The 26428-nt window shown below is 42.7% G+C and overlaps 1 protein-coding gene across 2 annotated transcripts in view; it reads right to left on the minus strand.

The window, feature by feature from the left end:
- LOC120996946 overlaps nucleotides 1-26428 on the minus strand; it is an 80962-nt gene that overhangs the window by 45160 nt on the left and 9374 nt on the right. The window lies entirely within an intron of this gene.

The raw sequence follows: 26428 nt of genomic DNA on the forward strand, positions 1-26428 counted from the left end.
GTTTCTCAGCTGTTCCATGGCCAGGTGTGTGTTATTCCCTCATTATCCCAATTACAATGAGCAGATAAAAGGTCCAGAGTTCATTTCAAGTGTGCTATTTGCATTTGGAATCTGTTGCTGTCAACTCTCAAGATGAGATCCAAAGAGCTGTCACTATCAGTGAAGCAAGCCATCATTAGGCTGAAAAAACAAAACAAACCCATCAGAGAGATAGCAAAAACATTAGGCGTGGCCAAAACAACTGTTTGGAACATTCTTAAAAAGAAGGAACACACCGGGGAGCTCATCAACACCAAAAGACCAGGAAGACCACGGAAAACAACTGTGGTGGATGACCGAAGAATTCTTTCCCTGGTGAAGAAAACACCCATCACAACAGTTGGCCAGATCAATAACACTCTCCAGGAGGTAGGTGTATGTGTGTCATAGTCAACAATCAAGAGAAGACTTCACCAGAGTGAATACAGAGGGTTCACCACAAGATGTAAACCATTGGTGAGCCTCAAAAACAGAAGGCCAGATTAGAGTTTGCCAAACGACATCTAAAAAAGCCTTCACAGTTCTGGAACAACATCCTATGGACAGATGAAACCAAGATCAACTTGTACCAGAGTGATGGGAAGAGAAGAGTATGGAGAAGGAAAGGAACTGCTCATGATCCTAACCATACCACCTCATCAGTGAAGCATGGTGGTGGTAGTGTCATGGCGTGGGCATGTATGGCTGCCAATGGAACTGTTTCTCTTGTATTTATTGATGATGTGACTGCTGACAAAATCAGCAGGATTAATTCTGAAGTGTTTCGGGCAATATTATCTGCTCATATTCAGCCAAATGCTTCAGAACTCATTGGACAGAGCTTCACAGTGCAGATGGACAATGACCCAAAGCATACTGCAAAAGCAACCAAAGAGTTTTTTGAGGGAAAGAAGTGGAATATTATGCAATGGCCAAGTCAATCACCTGACGTGAATCGGAATGAGCATGCATTTCACTTGCTGAAGGCAAAACTGAAGGGAAATTGCCCCAAGAATAAGCAGGAACTGAAGACAGTTGCAGTAGAGGCCTGGCAGAGCATCACCAGGGATGAAACCCAGCGTATGGTGATGTCTATGCGTTCCAGACTTCAGGCTGTAATTGACTGCAAAGGATTTACAACCAAGTATTAAAAAGCGAAAGTTTGATTTATGATTATTATTACGTCCCATTACTTTTGGTCCCTTAACAAGTGGGAGGCACATATGCAAACTGTTGTAATTCCTACACCGTTCACCTGGTTTGTATGTAAATACCCTCAAATTAAAGCTGACAGTCTGCAGTTAAAGCACATCTTGCTCATTTCATTTCAAATACATTGTGGTGGTGTATAGAGCCCAAAATTTTAGAATTGTGTCGATGTCCCAATAATTATGGACCTGACTGTACGTGCTGTCATGGTTGATTTAAGAAACAGTTACCGGCAAGTCTAATTATGGTTTTCCATTTCATCCACCAAGACGGCTACAGATGAGAACAGATTATATAGTACGGAGGGCTACTGTTTGCAGAACTTTCTGACCAAAGGCCAGATCTGTAGAAGCAGAGATATTTAGACGATAAGGTTTCATTAATGTATTGATACTAGATCATGTAGCGGCCTTACATATCTGATCAAGACATACACCAGCTTTCTCCACCCATGAAGAAGCCATAGCTCTGGTGGAGTGGGCTTTTATTCTAGTAGGACCAGTGAGACCCATTAGGGAATAACAACATGATACAGTGGATTTTATCCAGCGACCTATGGATGCTTTGGAAAGCATAACTAAATCAATAGATTGTCATCTTTCCTAAAAGCTTTAGTGGCCGCCAGGTACGGGATAATAGTCTCCCTCACGTTTAAAAGATGAAATTGTTCTTCTGTGGGGCTTTTGGGACACTACAGAAAGATTTTAAGACAATTTCCTGGTCCCTATGGAAGTTTGAAACCACCTTAGGAAGGAAACCTGGGTCCAATTTTAGAACTATCCTGTCGGAAAAAAAATAACTTATAATCAGATATCTGGTGCTACACATGGTACCAGGTATCCAGTTGTACAGTACTTCACCCAGGTCTCACACCCAGGACCTTGTGGTGATATGCCCCCTAGTGTTGGTGGGTTTTAGTTTGTGGGATACACCGATCATTCTGCTCCAGTGCAGTTTCACCTTCACCAGTGTGGTCCCATAAATCAGTGACGTTTCAATCAGCTGCTTTGTGCAGTTTGGGTAGACACCCCTATATTTTATTCAGACATTATAATAAAGCTTTTGTTCTTTTGTTTTAGCGTCCTTCCTTATATATCTTTATTTTATCTCTAATGAAACAACAAATTACACTCAGAGAAAACAAAAGTGTCTTCAGAATCAACATAACGTGGGGGAAATTTCCCCATGCCGCTGTGGGGGCTAGAGGAAAAACCAATTACCGGTAAGTAATTGAAATCTTTCCAAACGCCCCCACAGCGGCACGATTGACAGGAGGAATACCAGAGAAATTAAAGTCTAGGGAGGGACAACCGCAGATAACACTCTGCGAGAGGACAGGTCCTTATTTTTTAGCATGTCTAACTGATAATGTCTGAAGAAAGTTAAAGACGAAGACCACGTGGCTGCCTGGCAAATCTGTTCCAGACGGACATCAGCTGACTCAGCCCATGAAGCTGAGACTGATCACGTTGAATAAGCTTTTAACCCTTCTGGGGGAGAAACCTTTTTCAGATCATAACAAAACAGGATTATCGTTCTGATCCATCTGCCTATGGTAGTTTTTCTTGCTGCTTTTCCTTTGTTTGGCCCTGCAAACTGGACAAAAAGTCTGTCTGTCTTCCTAAACTCTTCTGGTTGTCTTAAGATAGGTCAACACCGATCTCCGAACGTCCAAATTGTGAAATCGCCTTTGCTCCTGACCGCCTGTTGGTGATCCAAAAGGAAGGCAGAGATACTTCTGCAAACAGTGGAATTTTGACACAACCTTCGGTAAAAAGGAGGGAGAGTGTTTTAGCACTATTCTATCGTCTCTAATCATTAAATATGGTGATTTTAAAGAAATCTCTGGCAGAGGCTCAAATGGGGACTCAATTAAAGTGGATAACACTAAAGTTAAATCCCAGGGAGGGACAGTGGTTCTACCCATAGGTTCCTTTCTACGGGCCCCTTTAATAAACCTTTAATGAGATCTATTTCTGCAAGTCTAGTATCTAAATAAGACCTGGACCTTAATGGTGCTAACTCTTAAACCTTTATCCAAACCACTCTGTAGGAAATCTAAGATATTAGGGATCATAAAGGGAACCCCAGTGTTACCTTCTGTAAATTTTTGAAAGGCCCTCCAGATTCTATTATAAATTTTCGACGTGATAGTTTTACGGCTGTGAAGTATAGTAGAGATTACCGCTTCAGAGAGTCCCTTCTTCAGTAATTCCCGTTCAGATTCCAGGCTGTCAGACGCAGACCTGATGATCTTGGATGTACCACTGGACCCTGATGTAAAAGGTCTGGAATATTCGGTAGAATCCAAAAGTCCCCTGCCGACATCCTCAGAAGTAGCGGAAACCAAGACCTCCTTGGCCAATAAGGTGCGATTAGTATTAGCTTGTGGCTCTCCTGTAGTACTCTTTGTAGGATCTTTGGAATCAATGCAAACGGGGGAAAGGCATACAGATTTTCCTTTGGCCAAGGCTGGGAGAGCGCATCTACGAAAATTGGACGATCCCTGTAGGATAGGGAGCAAAATCTTTCTGCTTTTCTGTTTTGACGAGTTGCAAACAGGTCTAGGTCTGGAAAAAAAACATCTTTGTGTTATCTGAAAAAAGATTTGTTGTTTTAGACTCCACTCTCCTTCTTTCAGGGTATCTATGCTTAAGAAGTCTGCGATTTTGTTCTCTTTTCCACTTATGTGTACTGCTGTGATAACGTGTATATTTCTCTCTGCCCATCGGAATATCTTTTCTGATACTCTTGACGGGGATGGGCTTCTTGGACCTCCCTGCTTGTTCAAGTAGGTGACTGTCGTGACATTGTCTGATAAAAATTTTCTCTCTTTTCCTTCTATTTCTGGTTGAAGTGCTTTTAGGGCTTCCCAAACTGCTGACAATTCTAATTCTCTCAGGTTGGAAGAGGCTAGACTTAGGTTTTTCTGCCATGTTCCCTGTATTACCGATCGGTCTGTTCCCTGTATTACCGAATGAGCCCCCCAGCCGCTTCTGCTGGCGTCTGTCGTTATTGTTACCTTCTTCTCAAAGGAGGATATGCATTTGTCCCAATTTCTTAACATGAACGCTTGAAGAGTCCGAGAATGTGCCTGTGCCCACTTTACAGCTGGAATCGAGGAAGACATGAGACCTAATATCTTCATTATTATTCGAATGGATACTTTTTTCCTGCTGCGGAATAGAGAAATCTCCTGGATGATTTTTAACCACTTCTCTACTGGCAGGAAGGTCTTCATAAGCTCTGAATCCAATAACATTCCCAAAAATATCTTTTTTTTTTCCGGGATGAAGATCAGATTTTTCTGGATTTATCATCCATCCTAATTTTTCTAGATCCTGCCGCACAACAATCAGTTGTTCCTCTAGGATCTGCTTTGACTCGGCAGCAATAAGAAAATCGGCCAAGTAAGGGACGACCAAAATCCCTTTTTGATGTAAATCTGCTACTGCTTCTGACATTACTTTTGAAAAGACCCTTGGTGCGGAAGTTAGGCCAAACGGAAGGACCTGAAACTGAAAATGTAGTATTCCTTCTTCCCCCTGAATTGCGAATCTTAGATACTTTTGGTGAGCGCTGCAAACTGGAATGTGATAGTACGTGTCGGTTAAATCCAGGGTTGCCATGAAAGAGTGTCTGCTTAATAGATTTATGGTGGATTTTATTGTTTCCATTTTGAAACGTTTGTAATGGAGAAAACGATTTAGGGCCTTTAGGTTTATTATTGCTCTGAATGAGCCGTTTGGTTTCTGTACTAGAAATACTGTAGAATAAAATCCTGTTGTCTCTTCTGCTGGGGGAACTGGAACAATGGCCTCTTTTTGTAGCTGAATCCTTATTTGGTCTCTGAGCAAAGACTGAACTGTTTTTGGTTCTTTGGTGACCCGGAATACATCCAGAGGTAAGGAGGAAAACTCCAGTTTTAGACCTGTTGATATCACGTCTAAAACCCAGGGGGACCTGGAAATGCTTTCCCAAGCTGGAAATAATCTGTTTAGTCTTCCTCCCACGCTGCTTCTGGCGTCATTGATCTGAAGACTTTTGGGAAGAATTTGTTGGGTTGAAGAGAAAACCTTTTCCTCTGCTATCTGGAAGAAAAACCTATTTTCTTCTGGCCCTGCCTGTCCCTTGTGGCTGAGGTGAAATTTCGTTGCGGACGAAAATTACAGGTATCTGATGGAAAACCTTTTTTTTTTTTTGTTAGTGGCTTTCTCAAGAATGTCATCAAGTACAGATCCAAAGATCCTATCACCTTCACAGTGGATACTGCACAGCTTATTTTTAGATGCCGCGTCTCCTAACCAGGATCTTAACCAAATGGCTCTTCTAGTGGCATTAGAAAGGGCCGCTGATTTTGCTGCCAGCCTTATAGTGTCAACTGAGGCATCTGCCCAAAAATTTGCCGCCTGTTTAATCATAGGCAAGGAAGTGGTAATGTCCTCCCTTGGAGTACCTGCCATAAGATGTTCCTCTAGCTGATTAATCCAGGTAGCCATAGATCTGGCCGTGTAAGTGAATGCCACACTCCGTCTTAAAGTGGACATTGATGCTTCCCAGGATCTCTTTAGGAACGCTTCACTTTTTTAGTCCATAGGGTCTTTTAGGAAACTTAGGGAGCGCTGATTTTTTTGTCATCTTAGCTACGGGGGAGTCTACCTTTGGGCATTCATCCCAAAGGGTAGTATCCTCTTCAGAAAAGGGATATTTCCTTTTTATGATCCTAGATACACCTGTTCTTTTATCCAGGTCGGCCCATTCCTTAATTATGAGCTTTGTTATACTTTAATGTAGAGGAAAAACTCTCTTTTCTCCCAATCCTTTGAATATAAGATCCTGTATGGATTTTGGTTGTTTAGCCTCTTCTAAATTCAGGGGTGCTCTTACTGTTTTTAATAAGGAATCAGTGTCCTCAATAGAACAAAGTGGGCGCCCAGACTAGTCATCCGAGGATTCGGAATCGGATCCAGAAGGTAACTCCCCCTCATCCAAATCATCCTCTTGGAGATCAACTTCAGAGGGTGCTGACATAACGGACATAGAAGCTGAAGGCTTTTGAGCTGCGGCAGCTAACTTAAGGTCCACAGCGCTGTTCACTTCCTCCTTAACAATGTGTCTAATATTATCCAGTAAGGACGGGGATTCTTCAGACACAATCCTTTCTAGACATTTAGCTCAAAGGGGTTTCTTATATACGGATGGTAGTCCCTTTTTACATATGGAGCATTTTTTGACCCGCTGAGCAGATTCAACACACTTTTGGGTCTCCCTGACCTAAGAGATAAAATGTGCATTCAGAAGGGGGCAGTTTTCTCAATACTAATAGGGATAGCCCCTCGCCCCTGGTGCTAAAGATTGCAATCTCACAACAGTGAGTAGGAATCAACATGCTCAAACAAAAACCTCCTCATAGGAGGGAAGCTTACCGGGCTGCTGGCCTTTGCCGGGTCTAGCGATCTCCGGGTGTCTGAATCCCCTGGTGCAGACATGGTTGCTCTGCTGTTGGAAGCACCTCCCGCTCTTTATTCAAATGCTCGTTGTCCAGGAAAAAACACGTCATCTGACGCGACTCGGCGTCCTGAGATCTCGCCACGTGACCCACGTCCTATCGTGATTATACGCTAGACGCTGCCTGGGGTTGCCTCCACCGGAGGACTTATGCCTAAGAACAAAGGACCGCACAGCGCGTCCCGCGACCCCACTTTCTGCCCGAACTCGTCAGGCGCAGAAAAAATAAAATCCTGCCGCTTCTCCTAGCAGGAGGATCTCCACGCAATCCCAGAGGGACAGGAAACAACTGGAGCAGGTAAGGGGAGGGGACCATTTAAAGATCTCCACATTGTTTCCTGTCCCTGGGGGAGGCGGGATAAGCCTCCTGTCAATCGTGCCGCTGTGGGGGCGTTTGGAAAAGAGGTATCAGTAGCAGTCACTCTGATACATGTTATACATCAGATTAATCGCGGACCTCTTCAGAATTCCATCATTCTGTCATAGCAGCCAAAGCACTCAACCAAGATGTTTTCTCTGCACCTAGTGCACTTTCTCAAGCGGCGGAAACTGGTACGGATAGAAAAGACTTTCTACCTTACTATGGCACTAACCAGCTACCTCCTAACAAACCCACTACTATACAGCTAAAAACCAACACACCCTTGGACTGTACGCCAGATCCAGTGTTGAACGCCTTAGCACCATCCTATGTGGCCAAATCACTCAACATCAGTGTACCAGCCACTGCAACTAACTCTGTCCCACCTGTAACCGTATACCCAAAGTCTGAAAACACAGACATGTCACAGTTTGCTAAATACATGCTTCGCAAAGAACCCCCTAGGACGGGCCTCACCACATTTGATGGCAAACCTGAAAATTCAGGAGGCTGGAAATTCACCTTTAAAGCTACAATCAGCGAGCTACATCACTGCTGCAGAAGAACTGGATCTATTCATCAGGTGGCTAGGTCCCCAGTCTGCCTAACGTATCAAGAGACTCAAAACAGTTTACACTTCCAATCTTGCTGCAGGTCTCGACGCTGCTTGGGACAGACTAGAACGTAGCTTTGGCAGCTCTGAGGCCATCGAAGATGCCTTATTAAAAAGGTTGCAAGGCTTTCCAAGGATTACAGCTAAAGACAATCTGAAGCTTCAAGAACTCAGTGATCTTCTACTAGAGCTTCAACTAGCTAAGGCTGACACCCTCCTACTTGGACTTAGTTACCTCGACACCCCTCGTGGCATCAACCCTATTGTCCTTAAGCTACCATATGGCATTCAAGAAAAATGGGTTAGTCAGGGATCAACTTACAAGAAAAAATATGAGTTGCCTTTCATCCTTTTTCCTACTTCTGTGACTTCATAAGGGCAATCACGGACTCAAAGAATGACCCAAGTTTCTTCTATGGTGACTGTAACCCTCTCAGTCCACCTCCTCCAGGACTTGCAAACACGCGTATAACGCACAGAGACCGCAGGGGCCCAGTATCAGTGAAGAGAACTGATGCTCAACCTACACCCGCTATGGTTCTTCAAAGGACTGGGCAAAACCAGAAACTTGAGGATCCAAATCGCCAATATCACATACATAAGCCAAATTCACTTAAGAAATGCATCGGCATCAGAAAGAAACCTCTACATGAATGTAAGGAACTTTGAAAGGAATTTGGAGTTTGTTTCAGATGCTGCGCCTCCACAGAATACCTTGCAAAAGACTAAGTCTGTCATTAAATGCATGGAATGCGGTAGAGACAACCACATACAAGCCCTTCATCTGTACCAACACAGCTCTACTCCATCCACAGACATCCCTCCCGTGGCAAAGCATGGCGGGGAGCACACTGAACAAACAGCTGCCTCCAACCCAGTATTCTTTACATGCAATGAAGTCTGTGGCGAAGGACTTTGAGAAATCCTTTGCAAAAATATGCTTGGTTCATGTATACAGAAAGGGCCAGCCAGAAAGGGCCATAAGACTGTATACCATTCTTGACGATCAGCGTAACCGATCTCTTGCAAGTACAAGGTTCTTTGATCTGTTAGGCAGAGCAGGAGATGCTCTACCTTATACCCTAGGTACTTGTTGCAGGCATTACAGAAGCCTTGGGTAGAAGAGCCAGTGGGCTCGTAGTTGTTCCTCTCAATAGCAACATGGAAATACCCTTGCCTACTATCATCGAGTGTAATCAGATCCCAACTAACAAGGATGAGATCCCCACTCCTGAAACTGCCTTGCACCATTATCACTTGAAGGACATAGCTAAACAAATACCAGCCTTTGATAAAAATGCTGATACCCTGCTGTTACTCAGAAGAGACATTTTAGGGGGGCACAAGGTTAGGCATCAAATCAACGGCCCACATGATGCACCTTACGCCCAGCGTCTGGATCTAGGCTGGGTCATCATAGGCAACGTCTGCCTTAGCAATGCCAGGAAACCTCAGTTTCCTTCTTTTAAAACACACATTTTGCCAAATGGATGCACTACTTATTTTCCACGACGACATCACTACAGTGTGAAAGAAAAGCTGTGTGACAAAGGTATGCAAGAGCGCATCATACTTGATGATAGGAAAGCATTTATCTTCTGGGATGACAACATTGGTAACACAGTGTTTGAGGTAACCACAAGAGACAACAAGTTAGCAGCCACGATGGAAGACAAAGAATTCTTGAGAACCATGAGTAAAGAGATCTACCAAGATGATTCCAACAGCTGGGTGGCACCACTACCATTTCGCACCCCAAGGAAGAGAATTCCAAATAATAGACAGCATGCAGATTTATGGTTCATCTATTTAGAGCGCAACCTGAATCGGAAACCGGAAATGAAGAAACATTTTGTCAACTTTATGGAGAAGGTGTTTGAGAGAGATCATGCTGAGCCTGCACCCCCTCTTACACAAGGAGAAGAATGCTGGTACCTCCTGTGTTTTGGAGTCTACCATACTCGCAAGCCTGATCAGGTTAGGGTGGTCTTTGACTCAAGTGCTCGTCATGAAGGCATTTCTCTCAATGACAATCTTCTCACTGATCCTAACCTGAACAACAACCTCCTAGGAGTCTTACTCCGCTTTAGACAAGAGCCAATTGCCATTATGGCCGACATACAACAAATGTTTCATCGTCCGTGAAAACAATAGAAACTTACTCACGTTCCGATGGTACCGCAATAATGATGCCAACGACGAGGTTATAGACTATCAGATAAAAGTACACGTTTTCGGTAATAGTCCTTTCCCCGCATTTGCCATTTACGGACTGAGAAAAACGTCCCAAGAAGGCGAACAAGAGTTCGGGCCTGATGCACGTCAGTGATGGAGTAGAAGTAACTCCATTTTGTCCTTTCAGCAACGTGTATTACATTACATTTGGCCAGTGCATTTCCAAAATCTCCCTTCTCCCCTTTGGAATGTGAGAAACTTCCTGTGCGGTTTCAAGATACCCATACATTCCTTAGTTTGTAAGTTTGAACAGTCCTACCTTATAGGGTTATCTTGGCTCAAATGCATGCTGACCTATGTGTATATACCTGATTGGTCAAATGCTGTTACTATGAGTCATCTATTATGTTAATGCAGAGCTCATGTGTGGTCATACTATAGGTCAAACAAAAGCTAACATATGATTGGATGTCAAGGAAGCTCAACCCCCTCTATTATAACTGTTTGCCAACTGTGAAATAAACCAGAATGGATTAGAACTACACACGTGTTCAGTGTTATCTTATTCATTCTCCCGGTACCGGATAAGATTTAATTCAAGCTGATCACCGAAATCTTGTGTCAGGGACACATTAGGCAAAAGAGTCTATATTGCCTTACAGCTTTGGGGGCTCAGTCTCGGGATTGAGAGGGTCATCTTCAGGTCTACGGTGAAAGACATCAATTCTTGTCCTCCTTGGACCTGGGGCACTGACCAAAATCTCATTCAAGTAAGTTGAACCATCTATTTATGATGGATTGGTGGATTGCTGTGTCCGGGACACACGCAAAAAAAGCTCAGGGAGCTAAAGTTGATTATGAGAGGCTCAGGGAGTCCATATCGGTAGATAAAAGTGCACTATGAATAGAAATCTGTTCAGGGAACAGAAGGTTACAAGCTTGGATTAACTCTTATGTATATATAGTATAAGTATTTTAGAAGTATTAAGATTATCTGTCTGTGTGAGATGTTGACCGGGTGGTAAGTGTACGGTCACATCCCACTGTGAAATCATTCTGTTTCCATCACTGCCAACATGTAAACTTTATGTTGCACGGTCTAGTCCCACAAATTACTTCCTAGTTAACACATGGGTAGACAATTTGGCAGGACGTGAGAATTGACAGTTAAAATGTGAAACAGAATGTTATGCCTGGCTGGCAACAGGGATGAAAATCTGTAAGAATCTGTGAAGTTAGAGCTTACAGGCAAGGAAAAAAGTGCCCCAGTGTCTGCAATCAGAAAGGGCTTGTGTTAAACGTTCAGAAATGAACCGGTTACGTTTTGTTGCCCTAATGATATGTGTGTGTTTAAATAGGGACGATCCATGGCCCTAGAATTAGAGATTTCAGCACTAAAAGATGGTCAGTTAATGCATAAGTGTATTGATAATTGAAAAGAGAAGTTGTTGAAGGATAATAATAGGCTGGTGTATACTGAGTTATGGTTTAAAGTGTCCATGGAAGTAACAGAGAAATTGAAAGTTGGAGAAATGAGTAGCATTTCTTATTACAAGATGGAGGATTTTGAATCCTATAGAGAACAAATTAGTTGCCATGTGGCATCCCTTCCCCCACCACATCTGCTATAAATTCCAAAATGTGACTTGCAATGCCACAGGACTTTTCCTGTTCTCTCTGAAATGTGCTCTCAGAGAGAACTCCCTCCCATCTCACATCCCCCTCCTGTGCTCAGGAATTCCATATGGGGGTTGGGGAGAGGGGCTGGCAATTGGTAATGCATCTTCAGACTGTGAAGATACTAACCTGTGTTATCTATAGATCTTCCAGACAGGGCTCCAGTATTGGATTAGATCCAATGATGTTTGCAAAAATAACCTTTCCAAATTGTATGTTCCGATGGTTTAAAATGTGCCTGCAGTGATTATTCCCATGATGCTAATTGGAAGTGTCCAATCCTATCAATCTAAGGTTGCACCCATTCTAAGTCCTTATTCAGATATGAGTAAAAGTTTGAGGAATATTTGGGACAGTTGAACGTCCTGTGATGGATTGCTTTACTTCCCCTGCCTAAACATTCCTGAGGAAATGGGGGGAGGGGAATTATATAGAGTAAGTGATGATGTGTGTAACACTAAACTAAAACCACATGGCATATAAGATGATTTGAATTTTAACAAAATTACTGTATGATTATAACATGTATATTGTCTTCTTATAAGAGTTGATTAATCACAGAATGAAGACCAGAAGATATTGAAAAAAAGCAGCTCAATAGTGACAGACCATTAGCAATTCTGGGTGTGGTGTGGATATCTGTTTCCAGGAAAGCTGTGTTTGTCTGTGCTGCAAGTTTTGGAATGTAACAAAGAAATTGTGTGACTGGATTGAAAGATACATGATTCAGTGGAATGTGAATGGGTGTGGCTTTGAGTTGTAGTTGAGGCGAATATGTGTGAAGACTGATTATGAGCTGTTTGTTAACATAAGTACATGAAAACATGAAAAAATGAATGCGTATGGAGTACGGTATTTTTTTTTAAAATATGCGCATTGAGGATTTTATTTTATTTTTCTTGGAAGTTTTTGGTTTTTATTGGTACCAACAGCATTGATCAAGCTGTACATTTTTTATTTATTTAAGTCAATGAAAAGTTTTTATGGGCCCTTTGTGTGTTCATGTCTGTATTGTCAAATCTGTTTGTTTCAATGTTTGCAGTTACGTGTTACATGTTAAGTGTTGTGCTTAACATCAGAGCTCTGTTCTTATGGACAGCTGGCACACTAATGACAGACAGAAGGAGGAACACAGCGTCCGACTAAAAGGGGTGGACTTAGATGACTCAGAGTGGGAGGAAGGAAGTGTGAGCCTTCTATGTGAATTAATGGGGTTTTGACAAAAAACCTTTCAAAACTGACTCACTACCACTCGAGACTATGGACAGGGAATGCATCACAGATCATGTATTTAGCATTATACTAGATTGCCCAGTCAGCCTGTTAGGGAGAGATTTGTTCATTAAGCTTGACTTGCAGGTATCAGCAAAGAATCAGGGCATAAGAGTACACTCAGATCTCATTCCAATCTCTACACCAGTGCCACTGATTCTTGCAAAGATACAGAACCACCCAGAACATTATTAACATTAACCCCGCATTATGGTCTTCAAATGAATATGACACAGGATTCATAGATTGCACACTTTACACAGCTACTGCGAAACCAGGTGTCATCTCAGTGTTCCAGAAACAATACCCGCTGTTAAAAGAGAAACTTGATGGACTTAGGCCAATGATAGAAGAATTCCTACAAAAGGGAATCCTGGAAGAGGTGATTTCACCATACAGCACGCCCGTGAATCCAGTGACAAAGGCAGATGTGCTACCCGCTTTGTACAGGATTTAGGGGCCATCAACAACATCATTGTGCCTATAGCCCCTGTTGTACCTGATGTCACTCAATTATTATCTGCCATTCCAGCAGACGCTGTTTAGTTCAGTGTGATAGATCTGAAAAATGCATTCTTTTCTATCCCAGTTGATAAGATAACCAGACTACTTTTTGCTTTTTCCTTTGACAGACGTCAACTGACCTGGTGCAGAAATGCCCCAGGGATATGCTGATTCACCTGTAGTGTACAGCATAGTCCTCCAAGCGATGTTAGAACCATGGTACCCCCCCCCCCAGGTTCTGTGCTGCTGCAAAATGTCGATTTGTTACTGTGTAGCATGTCAGCGGAGGCCAGCATTCAGGATGGTTTACAATGGTTGTCAGGATGTGGTCACAAAGTGACACTTAAGAAAATGCAATGGTGTAAAATGCAGGTTGAATACTTGGGCTTTGTCCTCACAAAAGGTGAACGGAGAATCAGCGCAGAAAGAGTCCAGTCTATTGCGGGCCTGGTCACCCCGCACACCAAGAAAGAAATGTTATCTTTCCTTGGTATGATAAACTACTGTAGACAATGGACTTCTGATTGCTCCAATTATGACAATGTTTTGAGGCAAGCCACTCTGGAAGAAAATCTAGATTTGATTAAATGGTCTTCTGAAAATGTACAATGCATTTGATTATCTGAAATGTTCACTCATGTCGAGTCCAGGGCTGGGCCTCCCTGACTATAATATGCCCTTCCACATGTTTGCACGCCAAAATTGTAAAACCATGGCGGGTGTACTGAAAAGAAAACGGAGGCAAGTTGCGTCCTTGTGTGTTTTTCTCGAAGGTAATGCCCACCCCTGTTCAAGGGATGCCGGCATGTCTGTGTTCTCTTGCAGCCTGTGCTATGATGATAGAGTCGGCAACTTCTTTCACAATGTGACATTACATCATTTTGCACACCACTCATGATATTGTAGGCCTACTCAAGGACATCCACACTCAACACAGTAGGCAGCTGAGCTCATTGCACTCACTAGGACATGTATTCTACATACTGATAGACCTGTCACCATTTATACTGAGAGTAGGTACACACATGGGGTAGTGTGGGACCATGGTATGATCTGGCAGAGGAGAGGATTCACGGCAGCAGATGGTAAGGATCATGTCTCACTGGGCAATGCACTGGCAGATAAGGTGGCGAAATGAGTGGCCAAATGCAACCTCACAGGTTTGTGTAACCATTGGGAGATGCCATGTCTGGCACCTCCAACCCCTGAGATGTTGCAAATGCTTACTGATCTTCGGCGGTATGCCACTGAACAGGAACAGTAAGACTGGTGTTATTCAGTATTGCAGAAAAATCCTGAGATAGGATTAGTCTGCAAAGAGGGGAAGTTGTGCATTCCCCAACACAGTGCTTCCATCTTAATAGCACATTTCCACGGAGTAGGACATAAACAGCATTGAGATACTCATGGGTAGGCCTTTCCCCCCACCATGGGCAAGACACCCCCTGGTAGTGCAGGAAGGGGACTTGGACCTGATCAGAGAGGAGTATATTACTAATCTGATCAAGGTCCTCAGTAAAACTGAAGAAAAAGTTGCTTGTAAGTCTCCTTCTCTTACACAGGAACCAACCCATCCATTCCGGGTAGACGACCAGGTGATGATCAAGATCTTAAAGAAGGGAAAGGAACCAGGAAGCTTCACCTACGGATCACCCACCGAGGTAGTCACGATCACCAGAACAGCAGTCCTCACTGAACAGTCACCCACGTGGATCCACGCCACAAGGATTAAGTTGGTAAAGAAAAGAGAGGTACTAACGGAGGCAGACAGCCTTGACCTCGAAGAAGATACAGAAGGGGTACTAACGGAGGTAGACAGCCTTGACCCCCAACGAGATGACGCAGTCGGGAAATTCCCGAGATGGCTGAAATCTAGTGCCTTGATAATTGCAGTTTTGTGTCTCCTATTCACTGTCCCATGGCTGTGGAACAGACAGACATACCTGAAAACAGAATGCAGAGGGGAAGACAATCTATGGAAGACAAATAAGAACTTATGGTTGTACCTGGCCAAAACTTTGAACTTAACTGACTTTTGTCTCCGAACCACTTTATCTGCATTTAACATTTTGGAGACATGTCTGGTAGCAGTCCCCACCCCAGTAGATGTATGGACGGGGCTCCTACGTTCCCAATGGAATGACACAGATTTGGAGGATCATGATGTTAAATATGGATATGTAAATCCTTATCATGCTTGTTATGACTGTCCTACATATGAGACTCCGCAAAGTAATATGATAGAAATAATTACAGGTCTTGTCACAGCAGCAGGAATATGTTACAAGTTCTTCTGCGGTGAGGAACTATTGCCTCCCTAAATACAAGCAAAAATGCAGAATAAGACTAAACCAAATATTTGTGATAGAGATTAAGGTAGTTGTAAAAAGATGGTATCAGGAAAAAATATGCAATGTAATATTACAAAAACAGTACCAATCCTAGACAAACATGTACCTCTACCAGCAGGATGGGTATTGGCCTGTGGGAATACTAGTTACACATACATACCGGCCAATATTACAGAGGGACCCTGTACAATAGCTAGGCTGACATTAGCAATGATACCACTATTCCCAGCAATGCAGACACGACACACGAGAGACACTTCCTTACAGTTACCAGAAAATTGTGATTATAATGTGAATCTCCTCTCTAGAGCAGAATACATGAGTTAAGGGGTATCTTTGATAGGAGTACCAGGGTTGGCCATATATAACCACAGGACAATATCAAAACTTGCCTGTTTTATGGTAAAACAGATAAATGTCACTAGTGCAATTCTGCAGGATATGCTGCTGGATATACAATCATATAAAAAGGCTATCTTGCAGAATAGGGCAACTATTTATTGCTCCAACATGGTATAGGATGCTCAGCGTTCGCAGGGATGTGTTGTTTCAATTTATCAGATCACACCCGTGGAATAAAAGATAAAATAGGCCAACTAGAAGAGATGATAAAACATATAAAACAAGATGTTGACCAAGGTTGGTGGGATTGGCTTTTTGGCTGGATACCTGACTTTGGTCAAATAAGATATGTTTTAGGAGTGGTATTTGCAGTGATCGCTGCAATAGTGTGTCTCTGCCGTTGTCTACAGTGTGTGCCCTCCCTTCTTGCCGTATGTAAAAATGTGGCCGAAAGAGGGGTACACTCAACATTCCTCTATACTCCGGTAGAGGTAGAAGAGGCAAACACAACCTCAACAAAGCCTGAGGATTATACTCCTGAAGGGTATATGGAATACCTAAAGGCTTATAAGCAAACAAAGGAAGAGCAGAGAAAGAACCATATAGTATAAAGGTGTATATATATATATATATATATATATATATATATATATTATATATATATAAAAAATGAAAAAAAGGGCAGCACTCCACTGGATTAAAATAAAATAAACTTTATTTACCCATAGGCTACAGCGACGTTTCGGCTCATACACAGGAGCCTTCCTCAAGCAGTGTGCATACATCAAAACTCTGGGTACATATAGTGTTACAGCCAATTAAGAACAATTACATGTTAAGTGAGCATAATTAATAAAAAATCAAAATACATGATGCCATATAAATATCAAAAGCAATAAAGCCAAACATATGTGAATATTAGATCGTGATACATACAATTGTGAAATAATATGGTGGATATAAATAGTACAATACATTTGTATTACACAAATCACATAACAAGTGCCAGCTGAAGATGATTGCATAAAGTGCAAAGTGCTTACTGTTACAGGTGATGACTATAATGGAAGCGGGAGGGAGAGTGGCTGTTGTCCATGTAGACATGTGCGATCCGGCGTACCTGAATCCCCACTGCGCATGCCCCCATGACGCATAAACTGTGTTTCCGTCCAGCATTAGCCTCGTCACGCAACGCATGCGCTCTTAGGCTATAACGCTATCGCGGCCATTTTGGATAAGGGCAGAACGCCCACTGAGTTACGCTGCTATTAAGGACAACTAACAGTCCCGGTATACCGCAGGCTAGGGGTGAAAAAGGACATATATACATGTCCGAGTGTCTCAGTGGCTAAGTGGACTAAGCAGAGGGCCAACACCTGCAAATTGAAGTGGGGCGCCCCACCAAGGCTATGAAGTGGTAGCGCATCCGCATATAGATGCAGAGTCGCACCGCTACTTCAGTCAAAGTCCATCCATCGCCACCTCACTCTGAGGGATCTCCTCACCACACCCCGCCATACTAGTAACGGAATCTGAGTTAAAAGTACAGGGGTAGTTATTTAAGGAAATACACAAGCCTAAAGATCATGTAGTGCATGAGCAGACGCGTCCAGATATCCTGACCAAACAGCCCCAATGGACATGACGCCACTTCCCTATATCCCGAATCCAATGAAAATTTATCTAAAAGAAGAGGAAGAGAAAAAAAGAGAATACATTAAAAAAAGGGAAAGACTTGGAGAATAACCTAAGATATATGCTTTGTATACACAAATCACATATTATACAGAAAGATAGTCGACATGAGTGCAAAGAGAGAGGGCAAACCACGTAACTAACTCACTCCAACCCTATAGTCCACATTGAGACCACATGGCTGTAGAGAATTAAGTGTATAAATCCATTTGAGCTCTCTCTTTTTTAGGAGTCCAATCCTGTTGCCACCTCTCCTTGGCATTGGTATATGGTCAATAATGTAACACCTCAGATCTTTCTCAGTGTGTTTGTGGCTGGTAAAGTGTTTAGAGACTGGTAGATCCAGCCGTTTCTTCCTCACACTAAGTCGATGATTGTTAAATCTTGTCTTGAAGTCAGTTGATGTTTCTCCAACGTATAGCAAATTACACGGGCAAACAATCACGTAAACAACGTGATTGGAGTCACAGGTCAGATAATGTCTTATCTGATATGAGACTCCCGTCTGTGGGTGCATGAAGGACCTACCCTTGATCATGTATTTGCAATTTACGCAGGACAAACATGGAAAACAACCAACACTGGCACCAGTCAGTGTACGTTGTCTTGACGTTTTTGAGGTTCCTACCTCTGCCCTAACCAACTGGTCCTTAAGACTCTTGGATCTGCGATAGGACATAATAGGGGGGGAAAGAAATTCCTTGACCGTGTTGTGACAACCACCCAATATGCCCCAGTGACGTCGAATAATGTTGTTAATGTCGACGCTCTGTTCACAGTGGGTGGAAATGAAAGGAATCCTATTGGTTTTCACTTGTTGTATTTTCCTTTTAAGGATGTCATCCCTGTTAAGTTGACCGACCAGTTTCTTTTTCTCATGCAGCAATTTGGTTGGATAACCTCGTTGCTCAAATTTATGCAATACTACATCTAGCGTATTACTCGATGTAGTGGGGTCAGAGACTATACGTTTGACTCTCAGAAACTGAGAGTATGGGAGAGATTTTACCATTGATCTAGGGTGATTGCTGTTGTAAGTCAGTAGTGTGTTCCTGTCGGTAGGTTTCGTGAACAATTCTGTCTCTATTTTACCAGCCGACAGAATCACACGAGTATCGAGGAACGGCATCTCAACAGGAGAATGTACCAAGGTGAACTGCAGTGCCCCATCAACTCCATTAAGAAAACCATGGAAATCGAAGAGTCCCTGTAGATCACCCGTCCAGATGAGGAAGATGTCGTCTATGTACCGCCACCACGCCCTAATGTGTTGGAAATGGTGGTTTCCATAGACGACATCTTCCTCAAACTTCATGCACCCACAGACGGGAGTCTCATATCAGATAAGACATTATCTGACCTGTGACTCCAATCACGTTGTTTACGTGATTGTTTGCCCGTGTAATTTGCTATACGTTGGAGAAACATCAACTGACTTCAAGACAAGATTTAACAATCATCGACTTAGTGTGAGGAAGAAACGGCTGGATCTACCAGTCTCTAAACACTTTACCAGCCACAAACACACTGAGAAAGATCTGAGGTGTTACATTATTGACCATATACCAATGCCAAGGAGAGGTGGCAACAGGATTGGACTCCTAAAAAAGAGAGAGCTCAAATGGATTTATACACTTAATTCTCTACAGCCATGTGGTCTCAATGTGGACTATAGGGTTGGAGTGAGTTAGTTACGTGGTTTGCCCTCTCTCTTTGCACTCATGTCGACTATCTTTCTGTATAATATGTGATTTGTGTATACAAAGCATATATCTTAGGTTATTCTCCAAGTCTTTCCCTTTTTTTAATGTATTCTCTTTTTTTCTCTTCCTCTTCTTTTAGATAAATTTTCATTGGATTCGGGATATAGGGAAGTGGCGTCATGTCCATTGGGGCTGTTTGGTCAGGATGTCTGGACGCGTCTGCTCATGCACTACATGATCTTTAGGCTTGTGTATTTCCTTAAATAACTACCCCTGTACTTTTAACTCAGATTCCGTTACTAGTATGGCGGGGTGTGGTGAGGAGATCCCTCAGAGTGAGGTGGCGATGGATGGACTTTGACTGAAGTAGCGGTGCGACTCTGCATCTATATGCGGATGCGCTACCACTTCATAGCCTTGGTGGGGCGCCCCACTTCAATTTGCAGGTGTTGGCCCTCTGCTTAGTCCACTTAGCCACTGAGACACTCGGACATGTATATATGTCCTTTTTCACCCCTAGCCTGCGGTATACCGGGACTGTTAGTTGTCCTTAATAGCAGCGTAACTCAGTGGGCGTTCTGCCCTTATCCAAAATGGCCGCGATAGCGTTATAGCCTAAGAGCGCATGCGTTGCGTGACGAGGCTAATGCTGGACGGAAACACAGTTTATGCGTCATGGGGGCATGCGCAGTGGGGATTCAGGTACGCCGGATCGCACATGTCTACATGGACAACAGCCACTCTCCCTCCCGCTTCCATTATAGTCATCACCTGTAACAGTAAGCACTTTGCACTTTATGCAATCATCTTTAGCTGGCACTTGTTATGTGATTTGTGTAATACAAATGTATTGTACTATTTATATCCACCATATTATTTCACAATTGTATGTATCACGATCTAATATTCACATATGTTTGGCTTTATTGCTTTTGATATTTATATGGCATCATGTATTTTGATTTTTTATTAATTATGCTCACTTAACATGTAATTGTTCTTAATTGGCTGTAACACTATATGTACCCAGAGTTTTGATGTATGCACACTGCTTGAGGAAGGCTCCTGTGTATGAGCCGAAACGTCGCTGTAGCCTATGGGTAAATAAAGTTTATTTTATTTTAATCCAGTGGAGTGCTGCCCTTTTTTCATTTTTTACATTTATTGGATTGGCTTATATCCATATCTGGGCCTGTGCACCCTTTTTCTTCTAAGTTTCTTTGTGACGGTGCTGCCATCCCCCTTTTTCCTTATATATATATATATATATATAAGGTTCTAAGAGGGGATTGATGGAGTATAAGTAACTCCATTTTGTCCTTTCAGCAACGTGTATTACATTACATTTGGCCAGTGCATTTCCAAAGTCTCCCTTCTCTCTTCCCCCCTTTGGAATGCGAGAAACTTCCTGTGCGGTTTCAAGATACCCATACATTCCTTAGTTTGTAAGTTTGAACAGTCCTACCTTATAGGGTTATCTTGGCTCAAATGCATGCTGGCCTATGTGTATATACCCGATTGGCCAAATGCTGTTACTATGAGTCATCTATTATGTTAATACAGAGCTCATGTGTGGTCATACTATAGATCAAACAAATGCTAACATATGATTGGATGTCAAGGAAGCTCAACCCCCTCTATTATAACTGTTTGACAACTGTAAAATAAACCAGAATGGATTAGAACTACACACGTGTTCAGTGTTATCTTATTCATTCTCCCGGTACCGGATAAGATTTAATTCAAGCTGATCACCGAAATCTTGTGTCAGGGACACCTTAGGAAAAAGAGTCTATATTGCCTTACAGTCAGTTTGTTGAAAAGAACTTCTACGTAGACGACCATCTCAAGTCTCTACCTATGGAAGAAGAAGCCATCGACCTTCTCACTGAACAAGCTCGCTGCTGCCAACCACAGACTACAAAAAAAATCATCTCCAACAGCAATGAGGTAATGAGAGCATTTCCTTCTAATGATCATTGCTGTCAGTGCTAAGGATTCCAACTAGTGTCTGACCTTTCCCTCACGCAACGCAGCCTTGGATTGCTGTGGGATGTTAAACAAGATATTCACATTTCAAACATCAGTCTGTGACAAGCCTTTCACAGAACGAGGAGTACTGTCTGCAGTAAACAATATCTATGATTGCTTGGGATTTATAGCACCCTTTACTATTCAGGGCAACTTACTTCAGAGAACACTTACTAGGATACCTTTACCCAAAGAGAAACAACAAAAGGTGGAATCCTGGAAGCAGTCCCTCCAGCATTGGAACAGTTTAACTAGCATTTTGTGCGGATCAGTCATGGACGTATCTGTTCAGATAATACAACAGTCTGCATCCGTTCAGAACGGATCCGTTTGGATTATCTTTAACATAGCCAACACCATTGAAAGTCAATGGAGGACGGATCCGTTTTCTATTGTGCCAGAGAAAACGGATCCATCCTCCTTGACTTACATTGTGTGCCAGGACGGATCAGTTTGGCTCAGCTTCAGACGGACACCAAAACGCTGCAAGCAGCGTTTTGGTGTCCGTCTCCAAAGCGGAATGGAGACGGAACTGATGCAAACTGATGCATTCTGAGTGGATCCTTTTCCATTCAGAATGCATTAGAATGCAAACTGATCCGCTTTGGACCGCTTGTGAGAGCCCTGAACGGATCTCACAAACGGAAAGCCAAAACACGAGTGTGAAAGTAGACTTACACTCTTGCATCTTTGAAGAATGCCACCAGATTAGATATCCATGTCTTCTCTGATGCATCCATGTAAGCCATAGCTGCGGTAGCCTATCTCCGGGTTGTACACCCCAACGGTGAAATAGGTGTAGGATTAGTCATGGGCAAGGCCAAGCTAACTTGAAAGCCTGCACATACTATTCCAAGGCTCGAACTCTGTGCAGCCATGTTAGCTGTTGAAATTGCTGAGCTTATAAAGCATGAAACAGACCAACATTAACTCCTTTGACTTTTACACAGGAAGCAAAATCGTGCTAGGATACATAAACAAATCGGTTCCAAGACAGTTCCATGTGTATGTCAGCAATCGAGTCGAACGCATTAGGAAATTCTCCATTCCCAAGCAATGGCACTATGTACCCACTGATCTTAACCCTGCCGACCTAGGCAGTCGTGCAGTACCTGATGCTGCTTTTCTGGATACATCATGGATATCTCCACCAGTACTCTTGAATGACAAATTCTTCTCAAGCCCTGTAGAGTCTACCTTTGAGCTTATCCATCCGGAGTCCGATAAGGAAATTAAGGCCATTGTAGTAACACTTAATACCTCCGTGGAGGCAAAGGTGAAACTGAAATCTCACCATTTTGAAAGTTTTTCCAAGTGGTCTTCTGCTGTACGAGTGACTGCACGTCTTAGTCACATTGCTCATCACTTTACAAGCAGCATTGACACTAAGAGTGTCATAAGTGGCACATCTGTAAAGGGCCACCCACAGACGTTACTCAAGCGGAAAGGCTCATCATCCAATGTGTCCAACATGAAGTATATTCGCAAGAGATTCACAATATGTCAAAGGGACTCAACCTATCTAAAGATAGCCCTCTATACCAGTTGAATCCAATAATTGATCAGAACAAACTACTTCGAGTTGGTGGTCGCATAGCAAGGTCTATTGTTATGAGTGAAGAGCAAAATCCCCTCATCATTCCAGGACGTCACCACATTACTGCTCTGCTAGTCAGACATTACCATGAGCAAGTGCAACACCAAGGACGTCGCTTCACTGAGAGAGCAGTAAGGTCTGCAGGTTTCTGGATAGTCGGGATGAAAAGATGTATATCTTCCATACTCCATAAATGCGTCAAGTGCCAAAAACTAAGAGGAAAACATCTAAATCAACAGATGCAGAGCTTCCAATGGACAGATTAAGCACTTAACCACCCTTTACCAATGTTGGCATAGACATTATCGGCCCATGGACCATTGTTACACGTAAGACTCGTGGCGGAGTCGTTAACAATAAGCGTTGGGCCGCGCTATTCACTTGTTTGAGTATTTGCACAGTGCATATCGAAGTTATAGAATCAATGGACTCTTCTTGCTTCATTAACGCCTTCAGAAGTTTTCCATACGTTTCCATACATGGACCTGTAAAGTTACTTAGATCCAACTGCGGGACAAATTTTACAGGAGCAGAGAAGATAGAGAACTTCTTCAATGCCAATAATTGTAAATGGGAATTCAACCCGCCACATTCCTCACATATGGGAGGCTCTTGGGAACGCCTGATTGGGATTTCGAGAAAAATCCTGGACTCTATGCTGCTGGACCACAAATATTCCCAGCTCACACATGAAGTCTTGGTCACCTTCCTTGCTGAGGTGTCTGCCATAATCAATGTGAGACTGCTTGTTCCTGTTTCCTCAGACCCAGAGTCTCCAGTATTGCTAACTCCAGCCACCCTTCTAACTCAAAAGATCGGAATAGCCACTATTCCGCCTCAGGACTTTGATTGTTCAAATATTTACAAACACCAAATGTAAATGGGTCCAACTTTTTGCTAATGAGTTTTGGAGCCGTTGGAAGATGGAGTACCTTTGCAACCTTCAAAGTTGTAGAAAATGGTAAGTCAGCAAACCTGACCTGCAAGCCGGGGACATAGTTCTTCTGAAAGATAGGGATGCTTATCATAACAATTGGTCTATGGGTCTTATTACAAAGACTATTCCAAGTAATGATGGCAAGGTGCGGAAAGCAGAAATTAAGGTAATAAAAGAAGGTTCTGCAAGACACTACTTCAGACCCATAAACGAGCTGGTAATGCTTCTGCCTAAATCGCAAGATGAACTCCTCACACCGACCTGATGCAAAGAGGCAAAATGTTGCTGCCTTCCCCTCTGAAGATAGATCTGTGAGTCCATCCTCCTCCTAACGCTGTCAACACTTTAAAGAGCATGACTACAAGTATTGTAGTAATGTTTTCCATGTTGAATTTTTGTTGTTCCTTTTTGGTTTGCAGATTTTCCAGAAGAAGAAACATCTATTATTCATGGACTTATCTAAAGTTTATTATTGTTATTAGAAATCATAGATTTCGACGGAGAGTGTCAAGTTACGCATGGTTTGACTTTTTATTCTCTGTGTCCCTTCTCTCTTCCCCTCCTGCTGTGCTCTCTGTAAAGTCTCCTTCCCTCTCAGCCTTGCATTCTGGCTTCACTCTTCATCTCAGCCACATGTATCCTGTTAGCTGCTCACTCCATGATTTTTTGACCTATCCATTTGTTCATCGGTGTATGATCTGCACAGTTTGGAATAAACTTCTTCATGATGGATACCGATATCTCAGCACAACTGTAAGTTACAGAGATCACACTTTCAATACTTAGATTGGAGAGGCAGAACAGGCGACAGCTGTTGTATTGTCTGAAAATATTTTTAAATGTTTTTTGCTTAGAAGACCTTGAGTCACCTTTAGGGTCCATTCACACGTCCGTGTGTGTTTTGCGGATCCACAAAACACGGACATCGCCGGCACTTTATAGAAAATGCCTATTCTTGTCCGCAATTGCGGACAAGAATAGGACATGTTCTATTTTTTTAGGGATCGGAATTGCGGACCCGGTAGTGCAGATCCGCAATTCCAGATCTGGGCAGCACATCGTGGAACAATGCGGAACGAAATTGCGGACGTGTGAATGGACCCTTAGAGTCTCCCAGACCACTCGCTACTCTCTGTAATTTGAGCATCTGTTTTTTTTTATCTTTTCTGACCACCTTCCCCGCCAGGTTGGCTACTTTTGCTCCCCAACCCACACTGCTTGCGTCTGTCTCAGTCTGCATCTCTGGGGCGTCATCTGGCTGAAAGATCTTTGATAGATCTTTTTCTTCCGCCAATTTAGATCCGACTTTACTGGGTATGGAATGACGATCTTTCTGTCTAGGGATGACTGTTTTTTGTTCCAACTCCCTAGGATCCAGGTTTGCATAATTCTGGTTTGAGCCTGCCACCAAGCTACAGCTGTTATGCAGGATGTCATAAGACCTATAATGCTCATAACCATTCTGGTATAGCTCCGGTTTATATATTGGAAGTTTTCTATCTTTGCTATGATAGCTTGTATCTTTTCCTGTGGGATGACGTTTGGGATACCGAGTCCAACATTACTCCCAGAAACCTTCTGTTGGATGACGGGATTAAGTAATACTTTATGCTTATTAACCAACCTAAATCCGATATCCTTTGCAAAAAATAGTCTGTCTGACTGCTTCTGAACTTCCTACTATAAGGAAATCGTCCAAGTATGGGAAGATTAATAGTCCTTCCTGTCTGAGAGGTGATATCATCTCGACTACCAACTTTGTGAAGATTCTTAGCGCTGAGGAAATACCAAATGGAAGAGCAGAGAATTGGAAATGATGCAATATGCCCTCGGGGTCTCTTAGTGCAAATCTGAGATACTTTTGTGAGTTTAGATGGATGGGAATATGATAGTAGGCGTCTTTCAGATCGATAGATGTCAAAAGGCTCCCTTTTTGATAAAGGGGACGATGGACGAAATTTATTCCATCTTGAACTTTCTGTACATTATCGATTTGATTAGATCCTTTAGGTATATGATGGTACAGAAAGATCCATCTGGTTTTTGGAATAGAAATAGCCTTGAATACAAACCTTTTTGGGGGTAAATTTTTTACTACGCCTGATTTTTTTAATTCTAGAATGCCCTGCCATGTTTTTGATAGAATGGTGGAACTGTGGGAAGTGGTCTGAAATCTTCTTGGGGGAGTTGAGGAAAATTCTATTTTGCAACCGTTTCTCACAATGTCTAAAGCCAAGGGATTTGATGTTACAGATTCCCACTGGGTCAGAAATTTTCTCAACCTCCCTCCTACTCTGGCGTCATTTTTTTTGTTCTGCTTTTTTTGTTTTTCCTCTTCCTCTATAGGGTCTGAATTCTGAACTCACGAAAAGGTTTGCTTTTACTCTCTTCTGGAAACCCTTTCTTTTTATTGGCTGCTTTCTCTAAAATTTTAT

This window comes from Bufo bufo, chromosome 1 (assembly GCF_905171765.1).
Source record: "Bufo bufo chromosome 1, aBufBuf1.1, whole genome shotgun sequence".
In the NCBI taxonomy this organism is placed as follows: Eukaryota; Metazoa; Chordata; class Amphibia; order Anura; family Bufonidae; genus Bufo; species Bufo bufo.